Raw genomic sequence first — 15,123 nt, 5'->3', positions numbered from 1 at the left:
GCTGTCACCAAGAACTGAATTGGTAGGAACCTTGATCTTGGACTTACGGTCTCCAGAATGGTGAGAAAGCAAATTTCTGTTGTTTTAGTCACCCAGCCTGTGGTATTTTGTAATGATAATCTGAGCAGACTACGAGAATAAGTAATCATTTTAAGTTAGATTACATATCACTTAGCAGGGACCTTGGGGAAATATTGAGTCTTGACAGAAAAGACAGTTGAAGACCTGGTGGATGGGACAGGAAGGCATCTGAATTTAAGGATGACTTTCTTAAATAGCTTAGTGAGCTTTGATGGCTTCATGGGAAATACTTAGAATGTTTGTTGCTTCCCACAACAGGACATAGTGGTCATCTTGAACATGCAGAAGATTTTATGCCCCAGTTCATCCTCCACAGAAGAGGCTGCTTTCCTCACTACCAAGTTGAAACTCAGGGCGGCTCTTTGTGCCTCTTGTTAGACATTCTCTTCCAGTCATGGAGCAAGTAAAGATCTAAGATGTCTGCTTTTTTGCATGGAGTTGTAATGACAGCTAGGAACAATGGCAAGTCAAGATGAAAGGTGGCCGCTAGAAGAGCTGGGTGACTACCTGAAGGAATCTATTACTTTGCCTAACAAAAAGACTCTTGCTAGATTAAGCTTTCTTGTGACTTCTGTACAGTGATCCTAATTATGTTTCTTGGATTCAGCAGAAATACTCCTGCCACTACGACCAGCTAATTTTGTGTGTGTGTGTGTGCGCGCGCGTGTGTGTGTGTGTGTGTATTTTTAGTAGAGACGGGGTTTTACCATGTTGGCCAGGCTGGTCTCGAACTCCTGACCTCTTGATTCACCCACCTCGGCCTCCCAAAGTGCTGGGATTACAGGCGTGATGGAGTTATTTCTTTATGTTACTTACTCTGTCTACAGCCAGAAAACATTGCAAAATTCAATCAAATTATCTAACTCAGTCAATATTCAATGAGATTATGGCAGAAATCTATGTGAAGTAGGGTCCTTTTTAATAATTTTTTTTTTATCCTTTCCATCATTCCTATTTTTATCTATCTTTTAGGACCCAGTTCAAATCTAAGATTGCTATAGATTCATTTTTAGTTACACAATTCATGAGATTTTTATCTTTGTCTCTGTTTTCTTGCACAGTTTTGAATTTGTACTTCCTATTCTAACATTTTTTAATACTGACAATGGTGTTTGCCTTTTTCAGCCAAAAAATTCTAAACCGCATGCATACCATTGGCATCTCAGAGCTCAAAATATTATTAAAATGTCAGTTAGCCCTGATATTTGGAGAAAGGTCATTTTTTTCCAATTTAATAAATGAGGTAAATAGAGTCCCAACACAGTTAAGTGAATTTTTGAAGGTGGTGAGAAAAAAGAAAGGCATTGGCCAAGCACATGGACCTGACAATGAGAGCTAAGATTTATTTAGATCTTGTGATGTGGTAGGCACTGTGCTATGAGATTTGCATTTAGGAAACCACATAAAACTCATTATGTAGGCACTAGTAAACAAATGTTCCATATGGGGAACCTAAGCCACAGAGACATTAAGTAACTTGCCAACTGTCCTGAAAGTCAGAGCTGACAACTGACTGTGAGCCTTCAGGCTTCAGAGACTACTTTTAAATTACAACTCTATATGGCTCCATCACATTTTTTACTACAGAGTAGAGTGAAACATATTATAGTTATGAACTACTATAGTTACTGTTAAGACACAGAAAACTCAGCAACTTTGTGAAAGTTTCTATAATTACAAGTTATAGAGCTAAAATATTAGTGGAATCCTAGATGCAAACGTCGTGCTTGTTCTAAAACAACATGCTTTATTCTTTTCACTTATGTAACGGTGTCAGCCCCTTCCAACCATGTTGTTTCCCGGATAAGAAGACAATATGAGATGTACGCTTAGGAATTTGTTTATTGGCTCAGTCAGTCAACAGTTACGGAGCCCTAACTACACGACAGGCACATTCTGGGCACCAGGGAAATGATAAACCAAACAAACTTAGCCTCTTTAGTCCTTCTTGCTTCGTATCATTTAATAACTCATTGAATAGTGCTGAGACTCAGTTTCTTCAGAAATAACATTGTGGTAGCATGGGTGGTCTAATGTCTCATCAAAACAATGTTAGCACACAACATTTTACACAGGCCTGACATGTGATTAGTGTTCAATAAGTGGTAGCTAGAATAATATGAACACTGTAGATAATTAACATGACAGGTGTTCTGAGAAAGGGCAAGTCATATCTCTCTTGGAAAGTCAGGGAAGCCTTCACTCAGTGGAGAGGAGAAAGAGTGTCTATGAAGAAAACAATATGAAACCAGAATATTGACTATGTACTTACGGTACAATTTTTTTTTCCCAATCCACTCAAAACTAACTATGTACTTATGGTACAATTTTTTTCCCAATCCACTCAAAACAAACAGTAAACAATGGTTTTTAAAACAACTGAGACTACTGCAATATGAAGGTGGGATGGAGGTATCCTGACTGTCAGACTTAGGAGCTCATAATTTGTCTTACAGTGATGACAAATTACAGTTAATTTGGAAAGGACTTGTTGGGGCAAGTTGACGTAAGACTGAACAAATTAAGAATAATTAGTAGGGTTAGGTGGTGCATGCCTGTAATCTCAGCTACTTACGAGGCTGAGGCAGGAAGATTACATGAGCCCAGGAGTTTGAGGCCAGCCTGGCCCACATAGAGAGATTCCATCTCAAAAGAAAAAACATTGTTTTCCCAAATACACATGTCTCTCCTATCCAAATATGTGTGCATATTTTTTAAGTTCTAATGTCACTTTTGCAAAGTTGCTTGTGGCTGCCCTGGTTTCATTGTCAGATGACTTAGTTCCAGTTGAGCTCCTTCGCTTAAGCCGTTAAACAAATGAAAAGCAAAATTGTCACTTTTAAATAGAGTTCGCACATAATCACATTTTGAAATGGTCCTCCTCTGGCTGAGGAAAAGTTGTGTGCATTATAATATTGAATTTTAAATAATATATTACACAAAATAGCTTCCAATTTGATTTGGGGGGATATATTTTCATGAATTATTGAATATCTGATTATTGTAGAAAGCTTTAGCCATTATGCGCTGAAACTGTCATTCTCTCAGCTCTGTGATATATGAGCTTGGTTATCAATATTTAAAGTTACAGTTAGCTCACTGTGAGGTAGCTGAAAGCTGAGACAAGAATTAATCAGCAATGACGCAGGCAGAACTCTTTCTGTGCCCAAAGATGCTCTAGCAGAGTCTCCCTGCCGATCTCCTATAGGTGCATTTCAGGTTCCAGACCATCTCACAGAAACCCACTCATCAGGAAGTAGTTCTTATTAATCAGTGGGGAACTGATTCAATAGAAGAAAAATTTGCATATTTTTAAGGGTCTCTTCATCTTCCAGAAACTTAAAAGTTTTGTATTAGATAAAATTTCCTTGCAGCTGAACTAAATGATGCTGAATAAAATATACTTTAATTTGCCTGATTTGTTTCTTCAGCTACAATGTAAGTTCTCCAAAAGGAGGACCTTTGCTTTCTGATTTACTGTTGTATCCCAGGAATTATCTCAGGGTTTGCTACAGAGTAGGTGCTCAATAATTGTTTTATGTTTTATTGTGCTCAATAAATCCTTTATTTATTTATTTATTTATTTATTTATTTATTTATTTATCTTTTTAAGACTGTTGCCCAGGCTGGAGTGCAGTGGCTTGATCTCGGCTTACTGCAACATCTGCCTCCCCGGCTCAAACAATTTTCCTGTCTCAGCCTCCCAAGTAGCTGGGGCTACAGGCATGTGCCACCACACCCAGCTAATTTTTGTATTCTTTGTAGAGACAGGGTTTTGCCATGTTGTCCAGGCTGATCTCAAATTTCTAGGCTCAAGCCAACCACCCCCCTCAGTCTCCCAATGTGCTGGAATTACAGGCGTGAACCACTGTGGCTGACCTCAATAAATCTTTATGTGTTATTGACTCTGAATTAATACATTTGAAAAATGAAAGTAGTGGTTAGTGATCGCTGTACACCTTTGTACAGAGTGGATCATTGTTCCTTTGTATTATTCAAAATAGTTAATTTATGTTTGTGCAAGAAAGCAATGCACTAGGAGCATGTTTTTTCCTCTCTTTTAACGTAGTCAATTAGTATTAGTATACTTGAGATACAGCCTTAAGTATAGCACACACTTTTCTTCCCCTCATGGAGAAGTTTTCAATTTTGTAGCAAATTGACACAGAAAATAATAATTTATATATGTGATAAAGGATGCAAACAGAGGAAATTGAAGCTGCATTAGAAAAGCCTAATGAAAAAAAGTGTATCCCCTTGTGGAAAAGAAATGCTTAGGGAGTGATATCAACCATGATACGAGGACAGGTCAGATTCAGCCAAACAAAGCAGAAAGGGGTAAGGGAGTGAAGGGTGCCCCAGGTAGAGGAAATAACATTTCTCTGAATGCACTCCATGTTCAACGTGTCATACTCCACGTTAAATTTTGTTAAGAGGGTAGATCTCATGTTAAGTGTTCTTACAATAAAATAAAATTCTAAAAATAATAACAAATTAATAAAATCAAGGATGTTTGTGGCACATTTGAGGAGCCCAAAACATTTATTAGGTGAGAAGCAAGGAGACTTCTGTCATCCTTATCCCCTACATTAAAGGAGCTGTAATGTCTTACTTTCCAATGGAATTGCCTCTCTGACTCAACTGGAAAAGGAGGTGATGAAGAAAAGAGAATGAAAGAGGTTTGACACTTAAGACCTTTAGGACATTTGAGCCTCTCTCTCTCTCTCATTGCCTCTTTTTTCTTCAACTCACACATGCACAGATACAGACACACATACACATAATTTTGCATACAATTTCAGGGGTCAGGAATCTTGTCAATATAAATCTCATGCTGATTTAACTCTTTATGCCTGCAGCTCTGTGTTCTACAGTACAGCATCTTCCATGGATACCTATCAGAATGGTTTTTTGGACAAAAATTAGTATATTTCAAGGCAAATTTGAATAGCATATCATTTGTAATAAATTTTTATTTAGTTACCAATGTGTTTCTAATTTTTAAAGTAAATGAAAATGTATTTTTTTTCCTAAACACAGACACACAAACTCTTGATCTGTGCTTAAAACCCTAGAAATTTCCCCCAACACATGGCATGTTTTTCTTTACCTGTCTTGTTTCCCTTTATCCCTTGACCTTAGAGAAGCTCAGATACAAATCTAGTTCTTGAGGACAGTGTTTTCTGTCTTATATACTTTCTACATGTTTCCTTTTCATTTTTATGGGTGTTAGATTCATGTGTACTTCCAAAAGCCTCACTTCTTCCTTCATTCAAGCCAGTTTTCCATCACTTTCAACTTTTTCATATTCTAAATAATATGTGCTATTTCTTGATTAGATACCATTTATGTTTCTATTGTCTTACATCTATAAAAGTTGGCAATTTATCTGTTATTCTTGTTCCTCATATATTTTATATTCATATACCCTGCTTTCATAGTAAATTAATATTGTAAATTCTGGTGCAATCTGTATTCAATTATGATACTACTATAACTATGTAAATGTTTTGCACAGATGAATGACATGGTGAACTGAAGTAGTCTTCCCCATTTCTCATAAATATTTAGTTTAAACTACTTAATAATTAGGCCGGGTGTGATGGTTCACGCCTGGAATCCCAGCACTTTGGGAGGCCGAGGCAGACGAATCATTTGAGGTCAGGAGTTCAAGACCAGACTGGCCAACATGGTGAAACCCCCGTTTCTACTAAAAATACAAAATTACCTGAGTGTGGTGGCGCCTGTCTGTAATCCCAGCTACCTGGGAGGCTGAGGCAGGAGAATTGCTTGAAATCTGGAGGTGAAGGTTGCAGTGAGCCGAGATCACACCATTACACTCTAGCCAGGGAGTCAGGAGAGAAACTCTGTCTCAAAAAAATAAATAAGTAAATAAATAAAAAATTGTATCTCACTCTGTTATTTAGATTTCTATATACCAATAATTATCCCTTTTATGTCCAGACTGTGCTGTGAATCTGGTTATATAGGAGTCCCATTTTTCCTTAGAATTTTCTTCTTGGAACCCTCTATACTTTTGCCCAAATCTGGTTTGGTTATTGCCGTACACACCTGCTATTGCTGGATTGTCCTTCACTATAATTCAAGAAATTCCCTTCCTAACTCTTCTCCATTACATGTTCTGTCCCCTGGATCCCATATTTTCCCCTGGGTTTGTTTAGTACATTTTCGGATGGGGAATATTTTCCAGTAACTTTCCCAAAAAGGGTCCTCCAAGTAATTTTGAAGCATACCTGACAAAAACATTATTTTAGCCTTAAAAACGGGGGGAAATGCTGTTATCTGAAACATGCAAAAACCTTGAAGACATTATACCAAGGGAAATAAGCCAGACACAGAAAGCCAAGTAATGCATAACCTCACTTCTATGTTGAATCTTTAAAAAAAAGTCAAACTCATAGTAACACAGTAGAATGGTGGTTATCAGGGGCTACAAGGTGGGGAAAAAGTGAAGATATTAGTAAAAGATGTTAATAAAACCTTCAGTGATAAAATGAGTAAGTACTGGAAACTACTGTACAGCCTGGTGAGTGTAATTAAGAACAAGGCATTGCATACTTGGAATTTGCTAGGAGTGCAGACCTTAAGTGTTCTCACTATGCATACAAATCCATAGTAACTATGTGAGGTGATAGATATGTTAACTAGCTAGGTTGTGATAATCGTTTCAGAATGTGTGTACACATATATAAGTATATATATGTATATGTATATCAAAACAGCATGTTGTACACCCTAAATGTATACAATTTTTATTTGTCAATCATATCTCCATAAAGCTGGGAAAAAAATCCAGAATTCCTTATATAAAACAAACAAACAAACAAGAAGGAGAGTATCATTATACTTGGAATTTTGAAGTTTTATGCTGATGTGCTTGGCTGTGGAGCTTTACGATTTGTTGTGCTGAGTGCTTGGCTGGCTCTTTCAATCTGGATGGGCATATCCTTTACTTGTGGACAATATTTTTGAATTCTATCTTTGATCATTTTGTATCCTCCATTTTTTCTTTCTCTTTCTGACGTCTCATAGTCAGATTTGGGTCCTACTATGTCGAGCTTCTGATTTTCTTCTGTTTTGTTTCTCATTTATTTGTTTTTTGTTTTATTGTGCTACTTTTAGATTTTCTCAAAATTATCTTCAAATTCTGATATTTGACCTTTTTAATATTTTTTGCTATTGATTTGATTTCCGAGAGCTTTTTATTGTTTTTCTGATTTTTATCTTTTTGTAGCTGGAATATTTTCTTCTTACGTACCCCATAGTGTTGATTGTAGTTGGTATTTCATTTTGCTTCAGATATTCTATTTCCACCAATTTGTTTGTTTAATTGTGTTTGTCTCCTCCAGGATAGAAGTTATTCTTAAATTTCTCGTGGTCCCTAGCTATTATTCATATGTATACGAGGCATTAGATAACCTATCTGTTCCTGATGAGACTCGTCTACTAGTGTGCTATGTGCGGGGCAATTATTAGAGACTGGAAGATTAGCACAGCATCTTCACCTCTGAATTGGATCAGTTTCTCTCCACAGGAATTCTCTGGTCTCCAGTGTGGGGGTTATACCTGACCACTAACTATTCCGAGGTGAGCTGGAGAAAAAGAGCTAGTGTTTCATTCTTCAATATGTAGATTTCCATTTAATCCAGTTCCTTTTCACCTCAGCTCTCTCCTGTGTCAGGTGACACTGAATCCCATGCTTTTCTCCTTCTATTTAACCAGTAAACTTATTTTCCATCTACAGAGGCGGCCGTGGGTGGTAGTTTCCTGGCTATGTGAGGTGAGTGGGAGAGTTTGGGAACTATTTTTAATTCATACTTTCATCCCACCTATATCATTTTAGCCCAAAGTTTTTCTGAGCTTTTTTCAAGTTTCACAACACTGATCTACTTGATCCTTGTTGCCACCAACTTTTGTAAAACTTAGATTTTAGCTTTCTCTGTTTTTTAAAAATAATTATTTTACTTTTTAATTTTTTAAATAGAATTATGGAGTACAAGTGTAGTTTTGCTATGTAGATATATTGCATAATAGTAAATTCTGGGCTTTTAGTGTGCCTGTCAACCAAATAGTGAACATTGTACTCTATAGGTAATTTTTCAACCCTCATCCCCCACCTCATCTTCCCACCTTTTGGAGTCTCCAGTGCCTATTATTCCCTTTTGTGTGTCCAGGTGTGCCCATTGTTTATTTCTCAAGTGAGAACATGAGGTTATTTGACTCTGTTTCTCAGTTCATTTAGGAAAATGGCCTCCAGTTCCATCCATATTGCTGCAAAATACATGATTTCATTTTTTTGTGACTGCATAGTGTTTCACGGTGTGTGTGTGTGTTCATACACCATGTTTTCTTTATCAAAGTCAGCGGGTAATAGACACAGGTTGATTCCGTGACTTTGTTATTGTGAATGGTGTTTTTTTTTAAAGTCTATTACTGCTCATCCAGTATTATGGCTACCAAAAATCTGCTTTCTTTGGGAATTTCTTACTTTTTAAAAAATTTTTATCATAAGGTGTAAAGAGAATATAGAAAAAAATTCATGTATTTAATTTGCATATTTTTAAGCTTATGTTTCTCAGAACGTTTTTCCACAACGGTTTCGTTATCTGAAAACGACAATGTATGTGACTTAGTAAAAGACTTAGGTTCTTCTTTTGCTACTTTCTCCATTATAGAAGATAAAATGGAGGTTCACGAAAGTCAGTGTGATACAATTCAAGCAAAGTGTGAAATGTTGGCCAAAACGATCAAAGAATCAGAACTAGGATTGTAACTGTGCAATTTACCCAATGATCTTTTCTTGTTATATATAACTGGTTCTCAGCCTTGCTTGAGTCAATATATGTCTATGATTTTTTAAAATATTAAAATTGTTCCAAAATTTGAAATGCTAGATTTAGACCAGTAAAGAACAGTCACATGTTTGCCTAAATAAAATAATATTTAGAGTGCTCTCATTCATTTAGCTATAAGGTTTGGGTACCCTGAGTCCTTGACATATTTAGTAAAGTACTTTTAATAGATTTTATCATATTTAATAAAAAAGCCTTCATTTAAAAATATGGAATGTCTTTTTAATCTTATATATTTAAGGTGAAAACAAACTTTCTTTTTGTATTAAATTTATTTTTAATAAAATTATGAACCTTTAAGAAACACTTTAAATCACTCTTTATATTATATTTTAAATATTTTATCCATTATTCTCATTTCATCTATGGCCTATTGGTTTGAGGTTCATTTATAAAAATTACTTTTAATTATTTGTCTTCTGTGTTTGGATTTTATATTATTAACTTCTTCTTTTTTTTTTTTTTTTTGAAATGGAGTCTCGTTCTGTCACCCAGGCTGGAATGCAGTGGTGCAATCTTGGCTCACTGCAACCTCCGCCTCCTAGGTTCAAGCAATTCTCCTGCCTCAGCCTCCTGAGTAGCTGAGATTACAGGTGCACACCACCATGCCCAGCTAATTTTTGTATTTTTGGTAGAGACGGGGTTTCATCACGTTAGTCAGGCTGGTCTTGAGATCCTGACCTCATTATCTGCCCGCCTCGGCCTCCCAACATGCTGGGATTACAGGCGTGAGCCACCCGGCCTAATTATTAACTTCTAGTTTTGAAGAATTATGCTTAGAATCTGAAGTATATAAATTTTCCTTTCTGCAATTCTGTTAGTAAACTTTCCATTGTCTTTATATAAGCTATATTTATAGAAAAGAAACGTGTTCTCTATGAAGGGATACATCACTAGATATATTTTTTGTCACATTTTAAGAACAAACAAACTACCTCTGTAGTTTTCGGCTGTTTTCTCTCACTAGCACTCCTGAAGGAATTGACATACTTTCCTCAGTAACGAAGGCTGTGACAGTAGCCACATCAACCTTTTAGACATGATATCCAGAATCAATAAAGCAATGAGTTATGAAAATACCTGGACTGAGGCAAAAATCTGTTTAAGCTGAAAAACAGTCTCTTCTGGGTATTGTAATAAAAAATAACTTATCTCAGTGTTTTTATTTCCTACTGTATCTGTCAAACAGTAATAGTGATGAGTTAAATCTGACAACTCCAATTATGTTTCTATTATTCTCCTTATATGTTAAGAAGTTTTTGCTTTATACATTATGATGCTTTATTTCATCCGTCTGCAATTGCCAATAGTACATGACCTAAGTTTTCCTGTTGTCATAGTTCAATGATCGTCTTTATGCCACAATTTTTCAATTCTGAGTCTATATTTTCAACACTCTTGCTTTCATTTTGTAAGGGTTTGTTTGCCTATGTGTTTATTGCTATCATTTCTGTGACTCTTTTGGATTAATCAAGTTCCTGGTTATAAATTATTTATTGAACTGTCTATGCAAACCAATCATAGTCATATATTTGATGAGTGAACATAGGATATCGTTGGAGAGTACTATAACAATATGTCAACTATCATCCTTTTCATTAAGCTAAAAATTTGTTTGCTATATTGTAAATGTTTTTGGCTGTATAGATTTTTGTTTATTTTATATTCTAGATTGATTTGTAAAGTAAACACCTGATTTGGAAATTATTTGTCACTATCTTAAAATTGCTAATTAACGTTGATAACATATGAATCTAATGATGACATATACTCATTTATAACTTTTTAAGATATTTTGCACTTTTGTCTTTTTTTCATATTTCTATAACTAATTAATATAATATGATATCATATAATCTTATATTTTTCAAACAATACTTATTTTAGTTGGAATTTAAAACATTCTTATTTATTGTTTACAATAATTAGTATTTTATTAATATTTACATTTTACCACACTCCAGTAATTAATTTTCTATCTTCCAATATGTGTGCTATTTTTGAATAGGAATATATTAATGATTCAGTTTAAGAGAACACACTAACATAATAAACCATGGTAATAGGGAGTATGAGAAGATGCACAAGCATGAACAATTGTATGCCCAAGGCAGTTAATAAAGAAAATCAAACAGCACTTTCTTCTTAAGAAATGACCTTAATAACAGGGATATAACACAATTTATACATATTTCAAAGCAATATGTTATAAACAAGAAACATATACAATTTTTGTCAATTAAAAAGTAAATAAATAGGAATAAAAACATTTTAAAAATTTTTAGAAAGCAATTTATAAGCATTTGTCAAATAAAAATGAATGTACCCATGACCCCATCAGTTAAACCTTTAGATTTTTTCCTCCATGAGTCACTTATGTAAGCAAACAAAGGAAACATACAAAAGTGTTTGCTATAACACTACTTGTAGTAGTGCAAAGTGGAGATGATTAAAAAAATACATAGCATACTGGTACTAATTACTATGGAGCTACCACGGAATATTATGCAGCACTTAAAAATAATCTATAAATCAGTTTGTACAAAAGTTGAAGGTCAGAACAAGTAATTTTCAGGAAAAGCAAACCCTCCAAATTATATTAACATATATGTATATACATACACATATATGTGTAAATAAATATACAGTGAAAGACTTAAAAGGTACATTCTGGATTCTCAAAAGAAAAATTTTGTGGAAGACAAGAATGTGAAGTCAGAATTGAAGGGAAAGTTTTGACTTTTATTATCTTTTGTTATTGTTTGAATTTTTCAGAGGAAAATACGTATTTATATAGTGCTTGGGAAGCAAGGAAGAAGGAAAGCAGAAACGAAAGAAGGAAGTGTGTGGGAGGGAATCCACCCTAAATTATCAAACAGGGACACTCTAAAACCAAATTTGATGAATATGATTCCAATGAAGAAAGTTCATAGAGATTCTTTTTAAACTTATGAATAAATCACCATGTCAAGAAGATTATTATTGTCATTATTGTCATTTCAAATTTTATACATTCTCCCAAATACATTGACATAAAAAAGTTTAGGAGGATAATAGGTATGTTGGAGAATAAGTGTGTGAGAAGTTTGCAAATATCAATCTAAGGTCTGCCTTTAAAAGTAATAGATAACTGAAACTAGAAGAATGATAGCAAAAATTATTAATAGCTAAGATTTATAGAGGACTTACTATGTGTCAGGTACTATCCTAAGTGTTTTAAAGTACTACCTCATTTAATATTCATAACATCCCTAAGAGGTATGCCCCATTTTACAGATGGGGGTTCTGAGACACAGGAGCAATAAATTGCTCAAGGGCATGAAGATAGTGTCTGATACATGATTAGATCCAAGTGGTCTGCTTCCAAGCCTTTGTGATTCTGAAAATGACTCTGAACTGCCAAGAAGAATATTATTATAATAACAATTACCATTTGGAAAACATAGTTCATAATCCTTTCATAATAGCAATAAAATGTGAAACGGTGAGGCATAAATTGAATAGGCAATATGTAGTCATAAATAAATCTATAAAATCATATTAGGGAGAATTTAAAAGAAGATTTGATGAGATGGTTGGATACACTAGGTTCCTGAATGGGAAGAAAAAATATTGGAAAATTGTCTATTAACCATGATTTTTAGATTTAATTTAATTCAAGCCAAAACCCAAATCTTCTTATCTTTGAAAATTAATTAAATGATTTTATATTCATTTGGCAATGTAATTAGGTGAAAGGGCCAATATTCAATAAATAAAGATCAATGAGGCCAGTCTAGTCTTATCAGATAATAAAAATAGTAATATTTTGCAAATATAGAAACATAAAACAGTAAAATTGAATAGAAATATATGATCACACAGGTAATGTGAATGTCTTATTTAGCTTGCCTTTGGTTGATTGTTAATTATAACTACTTGTGACTAGCTTCAATGATAAAGAGGAATTGCTTACTTCACAAAACTGGAAAACTCAAAATTACATGGGCTCAGGTAAAGTTTGTTCAAAGATTTAACCTCCATTTCTCTGTGGTTCTCTTAACTCTGTCTTCTTCTCAATGTCAGCCCCATTTCAGACTGGTCTTCCTCATGTCTGCAAGAGAGCAACGTATTATCAATTAAGGCTTTGTTGCCCCTTGTCCATAAGTAACAGACTGGGTAGGTTTCCACCACTATCAAACAAAAAATCCTATGTTAGTGCTAACTGAACCCTTATGAATCAACATTATGGTCAGGGGAATGCCACATATTTTGTGCCAGGTTAGGGTTTAAGGTCAACACCACTCCTCACCAGGCTGCTGTGTAGTAGGAGACTGGCTTAGCAAGAGGAAAATCACCATGCAATTGGAACGGTGTAATGGAAAGGATGTCAGCTAGGCAATGACAAAGCAAGTTTTATATATATATATATATACACACACGCACACACACACACACACACACACACATACACACGCATATGCATATGATACACGTATGTGATTAAAATTTTATTTTTAAGTGATACAAGTGAAATATGATTATAAAATAAAAACTGCTTGAATAGTATTTTATGAATATTTCAAAAGTAAACTAATAATTTCCTTATTATTAATTTCATCATTATTTTTACTGAGTGTTCAAATCCAAGCTGTGATATCCTAGCAAACACAGAAATAAAGATGCAAACTGAGCTTCTGCTGAAATAGAGAAAACTGTATATGAACATATGAACTAATAAAAGTGGATTATTTATCAAGCTTTTGATGGTAAGTAAAGAAAAAAGCATTTTACATTGGCTTAAGCAATGAAGTGATTTATTATTCCATGTAACTGAAAAAAAAAATCCCAAATCATTATTATTCTCATTTTACAGATAGTGCAATGGAATGTTAGAAAGTTTAAATAACTTACTTGCAATCCTACAGGTTGCAAATTCAAAGAGATTTTAACCTAGATTTCTGTCTTCTTAGCTCTCAGTGTTCTATGTGATTTCATTATCACTTTGTTTTTCTCTTGGAAGAATTCACTCAAGCTTCTATAAAAGAAGCCATTTGGGAAGAAAATATGACACAAATTTAAACTTTTAAGTAGGACATAACAGTAAGACGAAATCAATAAACACCATTTTACTACCTGAGAATGAGATTCCTCTTGTGAAGGAGACTATTTTTGTTGAGGAAATAACTGGAAATACTACTTCAAGTAGGTCAGATTCATTTTTGGAATATGTCATGGCATTAAAAGAGAGGGAAAACATATCTATTGAAGACTAAGGCAGTATTTTCTTTGGAATTTCTGAGATAAAGTAGGGGACATGGGTAAGGAGAAATGAGTACTTAAAACTATATATATATTATGGGATGCTGGGAGAAGAGTCAATAAACAAACAGAATATTAGTGGTGGGGGACGTGGGGAACTATGGTGATGGGGGCAGTGGTCAGAGACTTTGAAGGTTGTTTGTATTGCTATGATGTAAACACTTGTGTTGCATCTTCCCAACGCTTGAAGTCTTCAGCCATCTTGCCCATATTCAGAAATGTTTTGGCAAAGTCTACATACTTATAAACTGGAAGACAGAAGTGAATCTTTGAGCTAAAATTTCAGCATGGTACAAAGGAGAGAAGGTCCAGAAATAGGACCTAAAGGCTGAGAGTCCCCCAAAAGAAAAATACTTTCTAAAAATCTACAGAAAATTCTTGGGGATAAGTGCATTTGGACATCCAAGGCCCTTGGAATTAGGAGCACTGACTAATTCGGCTTAGAGTTTGAAGATCAGAGAGGGCTTTTTTTGCACTACTAATTGAGGTGTATTTGTAAATGAACATCAAACAATACCAACACAGACTTTTCTTATAAACACTCTTCACCTCCATTTAAAATTCATTTAGAAAATGTTTATGGGTCCTCTGACACCCTATCAAACTCTGGAGATGTTCAACACAAAAGTGCCTTCCTATCTTTATGGAGTAGGCATTGTACTCAAGAATTTAATAATCACCATCAAGCAAGAAATTTCGTAATTGTTATTGTTTAAGTTATAATTGTGATAAGTGATATGAAGGAGAAATGCAGGAGCTAAGAGACCATAAGCTTCCCACAGTGAGCCTGCAGGATCCTGGGAACAGCTTCTTGAAGAAATGAAATTTTGGCTGAGCTTTGGCTAGAGACTGGGCTAAAGAACCTTGG

The sequence above is a fragment of the Macaca thibetana genome, chromosome 15 (genome assembly GCF_024542745.1).
Source record: "Macaca thibetana thibetana isolate TM-01 chromosome 15, ASM2454274v1, whole genome shotgun sequence".
In the NCBI taxonomy this organism is placed as follows: Eukaryota; Metazoa; Chordata; class Mammalia; order Primates; family Cercopithecidae; genus Macaca; species Macaca thibetana.
This window is presented reverse-complemented; position numbering follows the sequence as displayed.